General features: G+C 43.9%; 1 long non-coding RNA gene across 1 annotated transcript in view; it reads right to left on the bottom strand.

The window, feature by feature from the left end:
* Positions 1 to 4,113: 4,113 nt before the first annotated feature.
* Positions 4,114 to 16,336, bottom strand: part of LOC144805827 (uncharacterized) — a 53,475-nt gene continuing 41,252 nt past the window's right edge. The window contains exon 5 of the long non-coding RNA XR_013605609.1: positions 4,114 to 5,074. This is a non-coding gene — a long non-coding RNA (uncharacterized LOC144805827). The remainder of the gene's footprint in view (positions 5,075 to 16,336) is intronic.

Raw genomic sequence — 16,336 nt, 5'->3', positions numbered from 1 at the left:
GGTGTATTTATTTGTTTTGCATACGATTACTTTCCAGCAGAAGAAAACGTCCTTCCTGACTGCCTGGGAGTAAAAGCCTTGGATCTGTGGTGGCATTTCATGTTCAGCTTCATTGCAAGATGTAGCTGTGACAGAGAATCCGGGGCTCTAGAGACAGATTTATTTGGAAGCACTTACATTACCTTCTCAACCCAGTTTACTTTCCTTTCTATTTTTAAGAAGCACGTTTCTGTACACTGCTTAAACACACTGTCCTGCCGTACATGCTGCTTTAATTACCCCGCCCAGTACTTTTGAAGTACATTACTGCCTTATGTAGGCACACAATGCACCAGGCTCTTATGGAAACGTGGCTTTATTATCGGCTGCCACAGGAGGGCGCTGAGCCTCTAATCACAACCACTTAACCACATTGTGTAATCCTGGGCAAGTGTTATATGGAAGAGATCACCCTTAGTTTAGCGCCCCAGTACATACCTAAAGTCACGCTTACTACTGCATAGAAAAGCATGTAAAGTCCCTGACAATTTCAAGTGCAAGGTTTTGGTAAAGTTATTTAATTATAATTAAGGCTCAAAGGGCCCGATAAGCCACAGGAGAGTTAAAGGCATAGTGCAGGTACCGTGTGAAACGTGAGAGGCTGATGGAAAGGGAAGTGCTGGCCGGATTTAATGCACACCCTGGTTGTAACGTGAGAGGTCCAGGGGCGGGGAGCAGGGGCTGCAGGTGAGGCCAGTGGGCAGCACAGGCACCACAGGCTCCAGATAAGTGCAGAGGGAAAGCAATGTGAGAAGGGAGGGGCCCTGAATTACACTCACTGCAGGCCTCAAATGCGAGTGAGTGGGGAGCGACCTGAGGGCTGTATTTGAGAGGCCAAAGGGCAGCGCATCAAAAGGGTGAACAAAAAGCCCATGAGAGAGCAGGGTCCGCCAGGCTTTTACCCGCCGATGCAGGCTGTTCTCGGACTGCAGGAGCTGCATCATGTTTCCCTCTTGCTCTAAGGATTAAAAGTCAGAGCCAGAAGAGGAGCCAGGAAGCTGCATTAAGGCTTCGTGGAGAAAGACAAAAACCTCTTAGCTGACAGCGCTGTGCAATTTCTGCCTGCCAATTTGAAAATCATGCTCATATTCAATGGAGACAATGCGGCCTAACAGCCGCAGCGGCCGACTTTGGAGATGGGGAACCAGGTTCGGTTCTCCGTGTCTGTTCAACATCATGTGAGTCTGGGCAAATCTTTTAATCTCCACGTGCCCTGCAGCAATAATATATGAATCCTTGTGTAATGTAACTGCCTCTCATATAAAGCACTTTGTTTCCGTCTGGTGTCTCGATTTAGTTTAGTGCAGAGTCTTCTTGTCCTTCGGACAAAACAGACATTAAAACTTCTTGCCCTTGCAAGAAATCTAGATGTCTCGGGCGTCGGGCGATAGGAATTCCCCTCCCCTGTAGAGGACTGATAATTTTCTTCTCCAGTATGGATTCTCATATGTTTAGTGAGATTACATTTAAGGCTGAAACATTTTTGGCATTCAGAGCACTGATAAGGTATTTCCCCAGTGTGGGTTCTTATATGCTGAGTGAGACTGCCTTTTTTACTGAAACATATCTGGCATTCAGAGCACCTATATGTTTTTTTCCCCAGTGTGGGTTCTTATATGCTGAGTGAGACTGTTTTTTTCACTGAAACAATTGTGGCATTCAGAGCACCGATAAGGTTTTTCCCCAGTGTGGGTTCTTATATGAATAATGAGACTGTTTTTTTGGCAGAAATATTTTTGGCATTCAGAGCACTGAAATGGTTTTTCCCCAGTGTGGGTTCTTATATGCTGAGTGAGACTGTTTTTTTCACTGAAACATTTGTGGCATTCAGAGCACCGATAAGGTTTTTCTCCAGTGTGGGTTCTTATATGAATAATGAGACTGTTTTTTTGGCCGAAACATTTTTGGCATTCAGAGCACTGATAAGGTTTTTCCCTAGTGTGGGTTCTTATATGCTGAGTGAGATTGCTTTTTATCCTGAAACATTTGTCGCATTCAGTGCACTGATAAGGTTTTTCCCCAGTGTGGAATCGCATATGTGCAGTTAGAAGTGATTTAACATTGAAATCTTTTGGGCATTCAGAGCACTGATAAGGTTTTTCCCCAGTGTGGAATCTCATATGCCCAGTTAGAAGTGATTTAAGTGTGAAATCTTTTGGGCATTCAGAGCACTGATAAGGTTTTTCCCCAGTGTGGGTTCTTATATGTTGAGAAAGAGTTCTTTTGTCTCTGAAACATTTCTGACATTCAGAGCATGGATAAGGTTTTTCCCCAGTGTGGGTTATTGAATGTTGAGAAAGACTTATTTTGTCTCGGAAATATTTCTGGCATTCAGAGCACTGATAAGGTTTTTCCCCAGTGTGGATTCTTGTATGTTGAATGAGTTTGCTTTTGTCAATGAAACATTTCTGGCATTCAGAGCACTGATAAGGTTTTTCCTCAGTGTGGGTTCTTGTATGCCGAGTGAGACAGTTTTTGACTCAAACATTTGTGGCATTCAGAGCACTGATAACGTTTTTCCCCAGTGTGGATCTTTGTATGCCGTGCGAGATTACGTTTTACACTGAAACATTTCTGACATTCAGAGCACTGATATGGATGTTCCACAGAATGGGTTATTGCATGTCGAGAAAGACTTTGTTGGTTACAAAACCTTTCCTGGCATTCAGAGCACTGATAAGGTTTTTCCCCAGTGTGGAATCTCACATGGGCAGTTAGAAGTGATTTAAGTTTGAAATGTTTTGGGCATTCAGAGCACTGATAAGGGTTTTCCCCAGTGTGGATTCTTGTATGTTCAGTGAGTCTGCTTTTGCAACTGAAACATTTCTGGCATTCCGTGCACTGATATGGTTTCTCTCCAGTGTGGGTTATTGTATGCCGAGTGAGACTGTTTTTGTAAATGAAACTTTTCTGGCATTCTGTGCACTGATGAGGTTTTTCCCCAGTGTGGGTTCTTGTATGCCGAGTCAGAGTGCTTTGATCACTGAAACGTTTCTGGCATTCAGAGCACTGATAACGTTTTTCCTTAGCCTTAGAGTGGTATCTTGTATGATGAGTGAGACTGCGTTTGTCTTTGAAACTTTTCTGGCAATTCGGGCACTGATAAGGTTTGTCCACAGAGTGGGTTATTGCATGTCGAGATAGACTCTGTTTGTTACAAAACCTTTTCTGGCATTCAGAGCACTGATAAGGGTTTTCCCCAGAGTGGATTCTCATATGTTCAGTGAAATAAGATTTACGGTTGAAACTTTTTTGGCATTCAGCGCACTGGTAAAGTTTTTCCACAGAGTGGGTTAATGCATGTAGATATAGACTCGCTTTGATACTAAACCTTTTCTGGCATTCAGAGCACTGATAAGGTTTTTCCCCAGTGTGGATTTGTATGTGATGTGTGAGCCTACTTTTTAAACTGAAACATTTCTGGCATTCAGAGCACTGGTAAGGTTTTTCGCCAGAGTGGATAAATACATGTCGAGAAAGACTTTGTTTGTTACAAAACCTTTTCTGGCATTCAGAGCACTGATAAGGTTTTTCCCCAGTGTGGATTCTCATATGCTCAGTGAGATAATATTTACTGCTGAAATTTTTTTGGCACTCTGAGCACTGAGAGAGGATTTTCCCAGTGTGCATTCTCTCAAATTCAGTGAGATGAGATTTATGGCTTAATCTTTTTTGGCACAGGTAACTTTTTCCCCAACTTGGGTTATTTTGCTTTGATTGAGGCAGGTTTGAACACTGAAATTGTTTTAACAGCCCGTGTTTTTAAAAGGTGTATTCCTAGAGTTAATATCTCTACATTTAGTTTTCTCTTGCTTATAAGCCACGGTAAGAGTGAACCCGATTTTAGAGTCGGGCTTGTTTAGATAATGTTCAGCATTTATCTCTAAAAGACATTGTGCGTAATCTTCTTAACACTTGCATTGAGCAAAATATGTCTGGATGCAGCCCTGTAACACATGTCGAAATGTTTGTAGCAGATAATAGTCTTTTGGTTGTAGCCTCTCTGGCAGCAACTTATTTTGTGACTGAAGTTTTTCTCAAATCTATTTGTATAGGTTCTTAGCAATGCAGTGATAAGGTGTTAGTCTGATATTTAATGATTAAACTGAGAAGTACCTTTTTGCACTGGCGTAAAGGCAGTAACTGAGAACATTAGAACGTGCACAGTACTATTGTGGATCATTAGGCGCAGAACATCAGTTCCTTTTACCCTTTCTATGTTTGGTGTAAGGTTAAGATTTGTAGTTCTGAAGACGAGGATTTATTTACATTAGCTATAGCGCAACGGTGCTCCTTTAATCCATTTTGATATTTAACAGTTTTACATATCATTCACGCACAGCAGATAATGTCGAGGCGATTTACATAGAATTACAGAACAGCACACAATAAAAAGAAAACAATCTGAGATGGTCATGAACACAATAAAGTGGTGAATTTTTAAGGTTTTCGCCAGAGTGAGCAGAGTGGGTCGAGGTGTTATATCCCGAGGCAGATAGTCTCAAACTTGCGTAACTGGTTAAAAACAGTTGTTGCACAAAGGTGATTTTCCAATCTTTTGGTTGTTAGCGTGTCAGCTTCGGAGACTTCTTTCAGTGTCTTTTCTTTGATGGTTTGCAGAAGAAACCTTTTGTTATATCTTTCTTTAATGCAGTGTGTGCTTCCTCTCTGGAATTACATGATGCTTTAGATCATGCGTGCTTTAGATGAACGTTATTCTGTCATGCTGAGGCAATTTGTCTTTCTGATAATATTTCAGATGAGGATGCTGTGATTGGTCTTTCTGGCATTATTTCTGATGCTGTGTGCACAGATATGACTTTGCTCTGGGTTAATGAAATGCAAAATTAGAGACTTCACTTACAGGTATAGTACTTTCCTCAGCTCCCACTTCCTCGCCACACCTAGATTTTGGAAATTGTTCAAACTTAGAATGCTGGATGTCCTTCAGTTTTTCAAAATAATCCTTCTTATGGCACTAACATTCAGTTGCTTAGTGCTAAATCTTGCTTTCTTCATCCGTAATTTCAATCACCTATAGTATAAAAATTAAATAGTTAATACATGTAGATTTCCCCAAAAATAATTTACAAGCCATATCAATGCAGAATTGCAGAATTTTGAAAATGTTCAGCTGTTCTTCAGACAGAGCAGAGTGTAGAATGGTAGCCTGAGAGTACTTGGATGTAGGAGTGAGGATTTGTAGAATTTATTAAGCTCACAAAGGATACATGTACCCTATGGACTTGTAACATAGAATCCCAAAGGCAGACATTAAAGTCATATGGACAGGCACCAAACAGATATTAAAAAAAGAATACTATTAATTAATTTTTAATGTAGATTTCTGGGACGGGAATTTCCCCTCCACGGACAACAGACGTTTCCCCTGCCCTGAGTTACCACCTACTTGTATCTGGTATCCTGACTTTTGAGCTCTGGACTCTGCCGCACGCAAATCTATTGTGTATTGCGAGGACTATGCCTAGACCTATCCCTCAACTATGGTTTAGAGTATGAATCAAGGGCAATGAAATTAAGGCGTACTTTCATGTGTTCATTTTGTTCCACCTGATTATCAGTTGTTAGGTTTTTCTGCACCCGGATGTACCGGGTGCAGAAAAAAAATAGGACATCCTTTTTTTCCAGACAGAAACATTTTACTGAAATGACGCACCAGACTCTGGGTGCAGCAGAAGCAGCCAAGAATGATGCTGTTTTTTTACTAACTGGGGAAACACACAATTCTTCCCTCTGTTAGAAAATACTTTCCTCTTCCCTCCCCTGCTTCACCCATCTACCCCCAACCAACCACATGCATATATCTACCACCTGCTTAAAACAAGTAAAAGCAGAAAAACACTATGAAATAGTGAATGGCATGTGGTTTGACAGGCAGAAGAATCTGTTCCTCGTGGCAACTCCCCAGTCCACGGCATCAAACTTGTAACTGAACTTTACTGGGATAAATCTACCACAAAACAATTACATGAGATTTTTCGGCCACTCCAGTACTGTGCAACCTCTAACAAGGGACTACGAGAGGTCTTGGACTGGTCCTGTGACCTGGAGGGTCACATCAAGTGTGCCCTTATTTAACCCCTTGCGTGCGGCCGCGTTTCCCCCTCCGGTGCTGAGCTCTAATGAAAACGGGCGTGGTCATGACGGAACGGTTCTGTCATGAGCTGACGGAACGGTTCCGTCATGAGCACAGCTCAGCCGTAGCTCATGACGGAACCGTTATGTCATGAGCACCGAAGGGGTTAAGGCAGAGTACTGTCATGGGTTTAACAGCTAGAGCGGTGGTGGCAATGCACCCTGTTGTAAGGATCAATAGCCTTATGATATCTTTGCATCATGGTCAGTGGAGTGGCGTCCTGCTGACACACTTATGTAATGCTCCATTTCTATGCCTGTGTCCAGACTTTGCGCTAACATCAAGAGCGTGTTTAGGGTGTTGGTATGCGTAGCATAGAAGCAATGTGAGAGTGCGACAGAGTAAACCGCATCTCCTGCCTGCCAGTTATGTGCACAAGTGGGACCATCTATCCCTCTTTTATACCCTAGTTCAAAGTCCTCTGTTACCCAGGAATAAAGTGCTCTACAAAGTACCCAGGTGCCTGCTGTGACACCAGGGATGGTAACAGCCTGATAGTCTATCTAAGTTGCAGGGACATCACCTGCAGGCTGAATTACTTAATGGAGAAGCTGGGTACCTGTCCTGAAGAACCTAGAAGTCTGCCTAGAAGCCTGCATGTCTGGTAAGAAAAGGAAGGGAGTTTGACTATCCAGCAGGAGGACAAGGTTGTCCGGGAAGAAGCAAGGTCCGACACATCCTCATTCTCTGTAGGGCGGGCCGGAAAGCAATCCAGCAGGACCAGCTAGTCTGAGGGACCCCGCCCCCCCCCAAGACTCTCCAAACAGTTCAAGGCAGAAAATAAAAGTCTACGACAACATGATTTTTGAGGCCCAGTAGGACGATTGTGTGATGCCAACAGGCCTGTTCAAGGTTTCACTTGTCAAATTCCTAACACAACAGGGTCTGAATCTATTGACTTCCTGTAGAGCCTGTGTTGGGCTTTTAGCTGCTGGATTTCTGAATACTCTGTGTCAGAAGCTCATGAGGGACTACAACTACTCCAGTGTCGAACACCCTGTCTGAGCTTACGCCTGTGGTCCAGCCAGCCACAGTGTGGGCTCAATTGCTGACGGTCGGGCCTCCAGAGGCGGCTGCACTTACCGACAGGCCAGGTGTGACTGCTACCTTGGGACTGCTGATATTCAGGCAACTGCAAAGAAAAGACAGAGTGGGTGCCCTACTGAATGCAGCACTATATCCAGGACAAAAGCACTCCACAAAAGCCTGCTGGTGGGTCACTGCTCTCTCGAGTCTTCGGGCGTACCATTCAAATGTCGGGAAACAGGAAAGAGACCCAGACAAGACTGACTCATCCTGTGAAAGGGTAAGACGCTTACAACAGAGCATACAAGCATTGGGGTGACTGGAATGACAGAACTGACCCTATACTATATTCATGATACTCCTAAATGCCCCTAAAGGGGAAGAGGGTATCAGAACCGGACGCACCAGTCTGCAGCACATGGTAGTCTGGCATGCCTGCACCATCCTTTCACCCAGACTGTCCATAAATTTGATTTTAGAGCTGTTACGCACATAGCAGGGGGAAATCTCAGACCATTCGCTGGTGGAGGTGCAACTCGATGGTCCGGTTGTGGACTTCATCCTACCCCCAGGGGTTGATCCGTGATATTTAAAAGACAAGACGTTCAAAGCTTGCATGAGAGATAGAGCAGAATTCTATTTTAAGGAGAATGGGCGGCCTGTTGAATCAGCTTGCATGCTATAGGGTGAATTCAAGGCAGTGATTCGAGGCCAGACACAAGCCTTGATTGGGAGAATGTCGATGGAACGTAAATTGAAGTGCGAGGCTCAGGACAAGGAATGTGCTTTCCTGGAGGTTCGCTTGGCAAGTGGGGAATCAGTTTCTCTCCCATTACACCATCAACTGAAGCAGCATACATTAAGAGCACTAATGGAAAATAGCGTGCACTAATGCGCTGGCTACCCAGCATTGTCTATATGATGTCGGTGATAAAGCCAATGAGTTGCTTACATGGTAAGAGAGACCAGACAAAGGACGGAACTGGATCCTTGAGGACACTGACAACAAGGGGACAGAAACACTGGGAGAGACTTCCTGAAAGACCTGACCCTGCCAATGCTAACAAATAAGGACCTAGACGCACTAGACCAAGACCTGACAGGCTAAATAAATTAGACATTAGGAACCTTGCAAAAAGGGCAAGCGACGGGACCTGATGAGCTCCCTTTAGAATTATATAAAAGCATGGTGGATAAAATCAGGGAGTACCTCCAGAGTATATGAAAATAAGGGTGTCTCCCGGAGGACCACAGAACGTCTGAGGTGGCGGTCATCCCAAAAAGGACGAACCAGCAACTGAGTGTGGGTCTTATTGACTTATCTCCCTGCTTAATTTTGAGACTAAGGTCCTTGAATAGGCCCCGGCGATCTGCCTGCGAACAGTAGCTTTATGCCACACCAGGGAACGCGCTTAAATCTCTGACACCTTAATGGATTACTACACGCAACAGGGGATTCCTTTGCTGAACCAGTGGCACTGCTGTCAAGCTCTTGAATGCTGCCCCTCTAGAGTGCATGCACGTCAATAACACAGTCTCCCGAGTCTTTGCCGTCCGACAGGGATGTTCCTTGTCTCCTATGCTCTTTACACATGCGTGGGTTCGCCAGGACCTCTCATATGGGGTATTCCAGTTGATCAAGAGTGGGATGAGAGAATCTCCGTCTACGGTGATGTTTTGCTGTAGGACACGTAATCAGCCTTCTCGAGTGAACAAATCCTACAAATCTTTCACATATTTGGAGATTATTAAAGATATAAGATCAATTGGAAGACGTCCTTAATATTCCTGCTGGTGGCAGGGACGCTGCGGCTGCACTCTAGGTGCACAGTTTGAGTGGCACTACATGGCTTTAAATATTTGGTTGTGGTCATTACAAGAGAGCACAGGCAGGAACATACTCCCGAAATTAGACCGGCTTCGCTGGGATGCCCCACACTTGTGGGCGCTCCCGCTCTCCTTACTGGGCCGAGTGGCCCTATTTAAAGTGATGACCCTCCAGGGTTTCCTGTACATCGTGCAAAAAACGTCCTTTAAGATCCCACCAGACATTTTCTTTTAAAAGGTAGACTGAGAACTTTGGCTCCTGTTGTGGGATGGTGGAACTTCACACTGAGTAAGATGCAGAGGGGAGTTTAAGGTGGACTGGCGGTCCGGAGCATTCGCAAGTATTATTGGGCCACGCAGCTGGTGGCAGTCAACAACTGGGTTTTTCGGACTGTGAGGATCCTGCTTACCGGGTAGATAGATTGGCCATGGGCAAGAGAGGTTACCCCACGCCGTGCTGTATCGAAGAAAGTATGAGTGCACCCTACCTACTCATATCCATAAAGTGGTAAGGGTGTGAAGAGAGGCTACCAAGTGTTTAGGCTGAGAAGGTAAGCTGACTGAAATTACTCCACTGTAGGATGGTGATCTCTTAAGTGCAGTGGGAGGATTGCAGGGCTTTGCAAAATGGGGATTGATTAGCTTAGAACGGCCGGGCGATGTGTGGAGGAGACAGGCACTTGTGTCCTTCACAATCCTACAACAAAGGTATATTAGGTGACTAAAGATGGTTCTGACATTTGCAGGTGGGTCACGCTCTGCAAGGTCACATATGGAAAGGGGGGAGTTGCCTGATGCATCCCCAATGGAGGACCAGCTGCTAACTAATCCCCAACCGAAAAAGCAATCTCGACCATCTATAGGAAGTTGATCTACAATTCTCTGGATCCCTTGGGGATGTTTCCAGGCGGCCATTCAGCAACTTTTGTTCCAAATCTGGAGTTGATTTTTAAAAACCAATAACTAATCACCCTCACACTCTTGGAACTTTCTCCCTGATTAATTTTCTCCCAGGAAGTGGGATTCATTTAAAAACAAATTCTCATCACGACTGCCAGGTATTCCCTGGTGGTCCTGAATAAGAGAAACATATCAGACAGCCTGATCTAGAGAGGAAGGGCCGTCCAATGTATTTACATCAATGCCACTCAAGTAAGGCTGGACACATGACAATCCAGCTGACTTGCATTAGGTCAGGCAGACCATCGGTTTGTTGGACAGGATACTCCATCACGCTTGTGCAGGATTACCCTGCTCACCAAACTCTAAATCAAGACCTTTATCTTGTCTGTGCTATGCATGTATCTCTAGTTCTGCTTCATTATGTCCATCAGTCTTTGTATTAGTTACTTGTTATTGAGGCGTGTGTGTTTAGTACAGCGTAATCTTACGGTGTGTGTGTGGGTTTATTTGAACCCTGCGGTTTAATCTGCACTTGTTGTTTATGCGGTGTTATCACACCCTTGTAATTATAAAAAGTATTCTTGCCCGTGACTTCTGCGGAAGTAATGGTGCACAGTTAACAGCAGCAACATTGCAAAGTGTCAAGAGCCTGATTTAGAGTTTTCTTGGCAGGGTTAGTTAGACACAAACGTGATGGATATCCTGGCCGCCGTATTACAAGCACCACTGAATATAATATATGAGAGCCTCATTTCTTTCTTTCGTACTTTCTATTTCCCTTGTTTTTATTATCTTTACTAGCTGTACCCGGCCAAGCGTTGCTGTGGCTCAGTCTGGTTAAATGGAAAAGAAAGAAAAGAGTAAACGTACGTTTCTAATATGCTTGTGGGTATACAATATTTTTTGTTGTTCCATTGTCTGTGCAGATGTAGAGATTGTCTGGTTTGCCGACTCCAGAACACGCAACATATAATTGTCCCTGTGAGAAGCAATCCGTGTCTAGATCTAAACCGCACAATTCTAAAGATTGGCCCTGAGCTTTTTTTTTTAAATGTTTTTAAAGAAACTGTTTCGAAAAACACAGTTTGTAGTACATGTATCATAGCAAGTACTCATGTTTTTTTTGCTGCTTGTTATCCAGTTTTTACCGATATCAATTTGATACATGTTTAAATCACATCACATCAGTTAATATAACAGAAACAAACAGTACAGATGGTAGCTTTTGGGCGCATCCTTAATATATAACATGTAACAGAACCGCAGGTCGCGGTTGCATCGTGTTCTTTTAAATTATGTTGCAAACTGAACCAACTCCTCCCCCCTTCCTCCACCCACTTCACGTTCTGCCATCCTGACACCAACTGTCCATCCTAATATATGTAGACTATTGTCTCTATGCGTCCCTTGTAGTTGTTGCGCATCAACCAAATCGATAGGGTCTGTTCGGGCTTTCGATTAAAAACACGCACGTATTCGACACGCACGTATTTGAATCCAATGTTGTGTATATAAAAACACGCCCGTTTTCGAATCCAACGTTGTGTCAAAATTTCAAAGCAATCGGTGGAGTACTTTCGGAGATTTGAGATTTTGAACAACAAACAGTTACATTTTTATTTATATAGATAGATTTTACTTTTTTTTATCCTCTTTCTTTTTCTGTTTCTCTCTATTCCTGGCTTATCTTTAATTCATTTCTTAATTTAAGAATGCTTAGCCTCCTAAAGCATTTTATTAAATCATTTTAATTTCTTCTTTCCTGTCATGGGGATGACTGCACAGATATCCTTACAAGTAGGATCTTTTGAATTCTGCATGAACCTATTTACTAATGGTCCTAGTTGAAGGTGTCATTTAGAAGTTAATTATATGTTTCTTATGTGTGGTAGGGTGGGTATGTGTGAGAATGTGTGTGAGTGAGAGAGTGTGTGTGTCTGTGTGTCTATGTTATGTTATGTTATTTGTACTTGTAAAGCGCACTGCTACCCTAGGATGTCCTGCCGCTGAGTACTGGTGACCTGGGGAGCATCAGCTGTTTAGTGGGAGAAGATTCATGTTTTCAAACCCTTGCGAAAAGAAAAAAGGTTTAGCACATTTCTGAGAGGGAACGGAAGTTCATTCCATGCTTTGGAGGCACAGTGGAGAAAACTTCTGCCTCCCCAATTAGTTTTCTTAAAGTTGGAGGTTTGGACTAATTTGGATCCGGAGGAACGTAGGAACATACCATGTAAATCTGGTTTTAAGAAACTCCGGACCAATCCTATTAATGGCCCGAAAGACGACACAAAGTGCCTTGAAGCGTGATATAAGTGGAACTGGGAGCAAATGCAGTTCTTAAGTTCTCCTTTGACCAAAGCAACCCTACGGGTTCCCGTCAGCATTCTCGCTGCCGCGTTCTGGACCAGTTGCAACTTGTTCATATGTTGTTTCTGAACATTAAGATAGAGGCTGTTGCAATAGTCCAGACGGGACATAATGAGTGCAGTGACAACCGTCCTTAGGTTGTCTGCCGATAGGAAGAACTTCATTTTTTTGCTAAAGTTGCCTGATTCACTTGGTCCCCTATGGTGAATTTGTTATCCACCATGACTCCCAAATTCTTAGCTTTCCTAGAGAGTGTAGGGCACGATCCCAGATCCTCCGGCCACCAGTCCGGGGTCCAGACCCAGGGATTATTGCCAAATTTTAACACCTCAATTTTAGCCGAGTTGAGTTTTAAACGGTTGGACGACATCCGGGTGGAAATAGAGCTCATGCAATTATAGAACCTCTCCCCCGCCTCCCTTTCCGCTCCCTCTGTCAGCGATAGCACAATTTGTGTGTCATCAGCATAGGAGGTGACCAGGAAACCAAACGACTGGATGACACTGGCCAGGTGTACCACGTAGATGTTAAAAAGCGTAGGGCTCAACGCCGAGCCCTGTGGCACCCTGCCGAGCCCTGTTGCCATCTAAATCTACCGTCTGACAGGAAGGAATGTAGCAGTTTCCATGCTGAGCCCTTCACACCAATATCAGAGAGCCTGTTCAGCAGGACCTTACGGTGGACCGTATCAAAGGCCGCGGATAGGCCCAGGAGGATTAAGATGGCATTACCTCCCCTATCCACGGCTTCTCTGATTTCCTCGGTTGATTTTATTAAAGTCAGTTCTGTACTGTGAAAAGCTCTAAACCCATATTGCGATGCGTCCAAGGAGTTATTGGCAGAGATAAAGTTGCTGATTTGGCTATTTATTTCTTTTTCCAGTAATTTGGCAGGTAGTGGAAGCCTAGAGATAGGGCAATAATTATTCGGGTACTTAGGGCCAAGAGATTACTTCTTTAGAAGAGGAAGCACAGAGCCTTTTTCCAATTTTTGGGAAAAATTCCGGACCGTAAAACTGCATTAAGCAGGGGTGTGAGCCGTTCCAAAAGTTTCCGGAATTTGCTTACCAATTCCAGCAGGACACGGATCACTAGGGGCACCCGATTTTAGCATAGACAACAATTTGACCAAATCTGCTTTCTCAATTGGGGTTAAATGCTCCAGTAGTTCTGCCGGGGCACCTAAACTTCATGATCTGTTAGATTGAAATCAGTCTGAGTATCATTGATTAGACCATCGAGTGAGGTAAAAATTGTTTCTACTTTACTTTTAAAAAAGCCAGCTATTTTATTACAAAATTCTGCATCCCCCTGTTTCTTTGGAGTGGCGGGGTTAGCTAATTTAGAAAAATCATTCCACTTTTAAAAAAGCCTTCCTTGGAGTCATCGGACCCGAGTAACATCCGTCCAATTTCCCAGCTTCCTTTTCTGGCTAAGGTTACTGAGGCATATGTGAACTCAGTCCTGGCACAATCTGTCGAGTATTTCAAGTGATGGCGCCACCGTTTCATTCTCACATACATGCTATTAAACACGGGGTTCCTCAGGGCTCTATATTGAGCCCTGCACTTTTTAACATCTTTGTACAGCCCCTAGCCCTGCTGGCAAAAAGCAGAGGGTTGTCATTGGTTTCATACGTCGATGACACCCAGCTAGTCATCACTTTTTTCGAGGAACTGCCAAGACAATCTCATCACATTGAAAGAGGACTTGGTAGCTATCTCTGACTGGATGGCAGCTAGTTGTTTACAGCTGAATGCTGCCAAGTCAGAAATTCTAGTGCTGGGTAGAGACAGCTCCTAATATTTAGGCGTCAACAAGTCCTGTATTGTCCGCCTGCAGAGAATCCAGAACCCAGCAGCTGGCGCCCTGCTAGCTTTGCCCAGATCTTGCTCAGTCTCGCACCTTCTGCCTAAAATTGCACTGGCTACCGATAGCGAAAAGAATCCAGTTTAAGTCTTTGTGTGTGGCTCACAAAATATTGACCTACCAAGGACCGCAGATTTTGGCGAATCTGCTGGCCCATTATGTACCGGACTGCCTTTTGCTTTCGGCTAATGCGGGCTTGGTTTGCACTTCCCGTTTTCTCAGAGCTAGAGCGGGCGGTTGATCATTTAAAGTTCATGGTATTTTGTAACAAGAAGTACTCTTTTTTAGCTTCCAAAAGAGCTTGCTTGTAACTGGAAATACAAGTTTTTAAATTCTCCTCTGCTTTGTCATAAAATTTTCGCCAATTCACCTCTGCAGGAGAGGCCCATTTGGGAGTCCACTTTTTGTGAGAAACAAGCTGATCACAGGCATCCAAAAGCCAATTATTATAAATGGTCGTGGCCTCCTCCACATCCAGCGGGAGCTGGTACATCGAGTTTTCCAAGACATTTCCCAGTCCTTCAACATCCAGCTTGTCTGAGTGTCTCAGGTATTCCGGTCACTAAATCCACAATTATAGTTGTCCGTAGGCACCAGGATCTGGTCTAAATCAGGATTTGTACGTCAGGCTGGCCGGGAGCTGCGGGAGACTACGTCCTGATGGCCATGTTGCTTGGCCATGCCCGCATACATGTCAATATTGACTGGAACAGGTTGGCAGTCAAGTTCACCTCTGGTTTTGAATATTAGCAGGATTTAAGGTACAGGGGTCACTACTGACTGGAGTTACTTAGCAGGATAATAGGTCTCAGGGAGCCAATACTGACTGAAGCTGGTTAGTATGATCACTAGTCCTCACAGACTCCTCACATTCCTCTCGAGAGAAGATCCTGCCTCCTACTCATTAGTGTCGTTTCAGTAACTGTTTCTATCATGTGTTCAGGTTTCATTGTCTTGTATTAGGAGAAAAGTGTATAAAAATACATTGTGTAGCATTAGCATTATATACTCCAACTTGCTTTAGGGTGGATGCTCTCGTCCATTGCAAAGACAATTGTCACTTGTTAGTTTGCTTGGCCTTTTGCTATTTCTGCATTAAATGTATGATAGATTTGTTGGCCTCCCAGTGTGTTGTGATTTATTTTACATATCACAAGAGATGACGAGGAAAATGACAGTCCAGTATACACATTCTTCATATAAATCAACTCACAGTATACTGTTCTGGAGGTTCAGTCCCACAGACATTATCTCTAACTGAACGCGGGAACCCTAGGAAGCAGGTGCTTTTCAAACCAGTTGCCCTCTGATGCGGCGTCTGTCCTCGTTATTGGATAAGTCAGTATGTCCTGAATTTTAGGAGGGTTACCGTATCTAGTGCACCCTGTTAGGCAGTGCTCACCTGTGGTAGTAAGATGTTAATAGGCACCTTATCACCTATGCACGGTGCAGGGCTTTGAGTTACAGAGCTCCTCACGCTGTGAAGAAGATTAGGTCACATTTACCCATTTTCCCATACTTGGTCCTGATGAAATGCCAACAGATTGCTCCATGACTACACAAGGCATGAAAAACGTTGACCTGAAGTATAGACCCCAGCTTACCAGCAGGCTTATAGGTGATCGACACTTTCACACAGTGATAGGGGTCATTAGTTCCTCAATTTCTCTGCTACTGTTTTTAATCTCAACATGGACCAGGTAGATCACATTAACTATATTGTGGCAACTGGTCGATAGTTGATCTTATATTCAGACTTCACTAATCTCACATCTTATGACACAACATCTTCCGTCCTACTATGCTCATCCGTCATACTTAGTAAAAGATCTCTGACAAAGTGCGCTCTTGTGCTGCCCGCCAGGCATTGTAGCGCGGCCTGGTGAGGAGTATAGCCCAATGATGAAGCATGTCACCTTCAGGTGAGTGAAGGCAACTTGTCTTAAAAGCACATGCTTCCTAGGGTGTCTGCGTTCAGTTACAGATAATGTCTCTGGGACTGAACCTCCGGAACAGTATACTGTGATTTGATTGTGTTTTATTTTAACAAATGTACATAGCAGATATTGGTCCTTCCTTCTTTCACAAACATGATCGGATACCTGCCTCGGAGCGCACTTCTTACAGACGAGTATGGGGTTATCATGTT

The sequence above is a fragment of the Lissotriton helveticus genome (genome assembly GCF_964261635.1).
Source record: "Lissotriton helveticus chromosome 1_1 unlocalized genomic scaffold, aLisHel1.1 SUPER_1_unloc_28, whole genome shotgun sequence".
NCBI classification, from domain to species: Eukaryota; Metazoa; Chordata; class Amphibia; order Caudata; family Salamandridae; genus Lissotriton; species Lissotriton helveticus.
The sequence above is the reverse complement of the archived record's forward strand: the minus strand, read 5'-3'. Positions and strand labels throughout refer to the sequence as shown.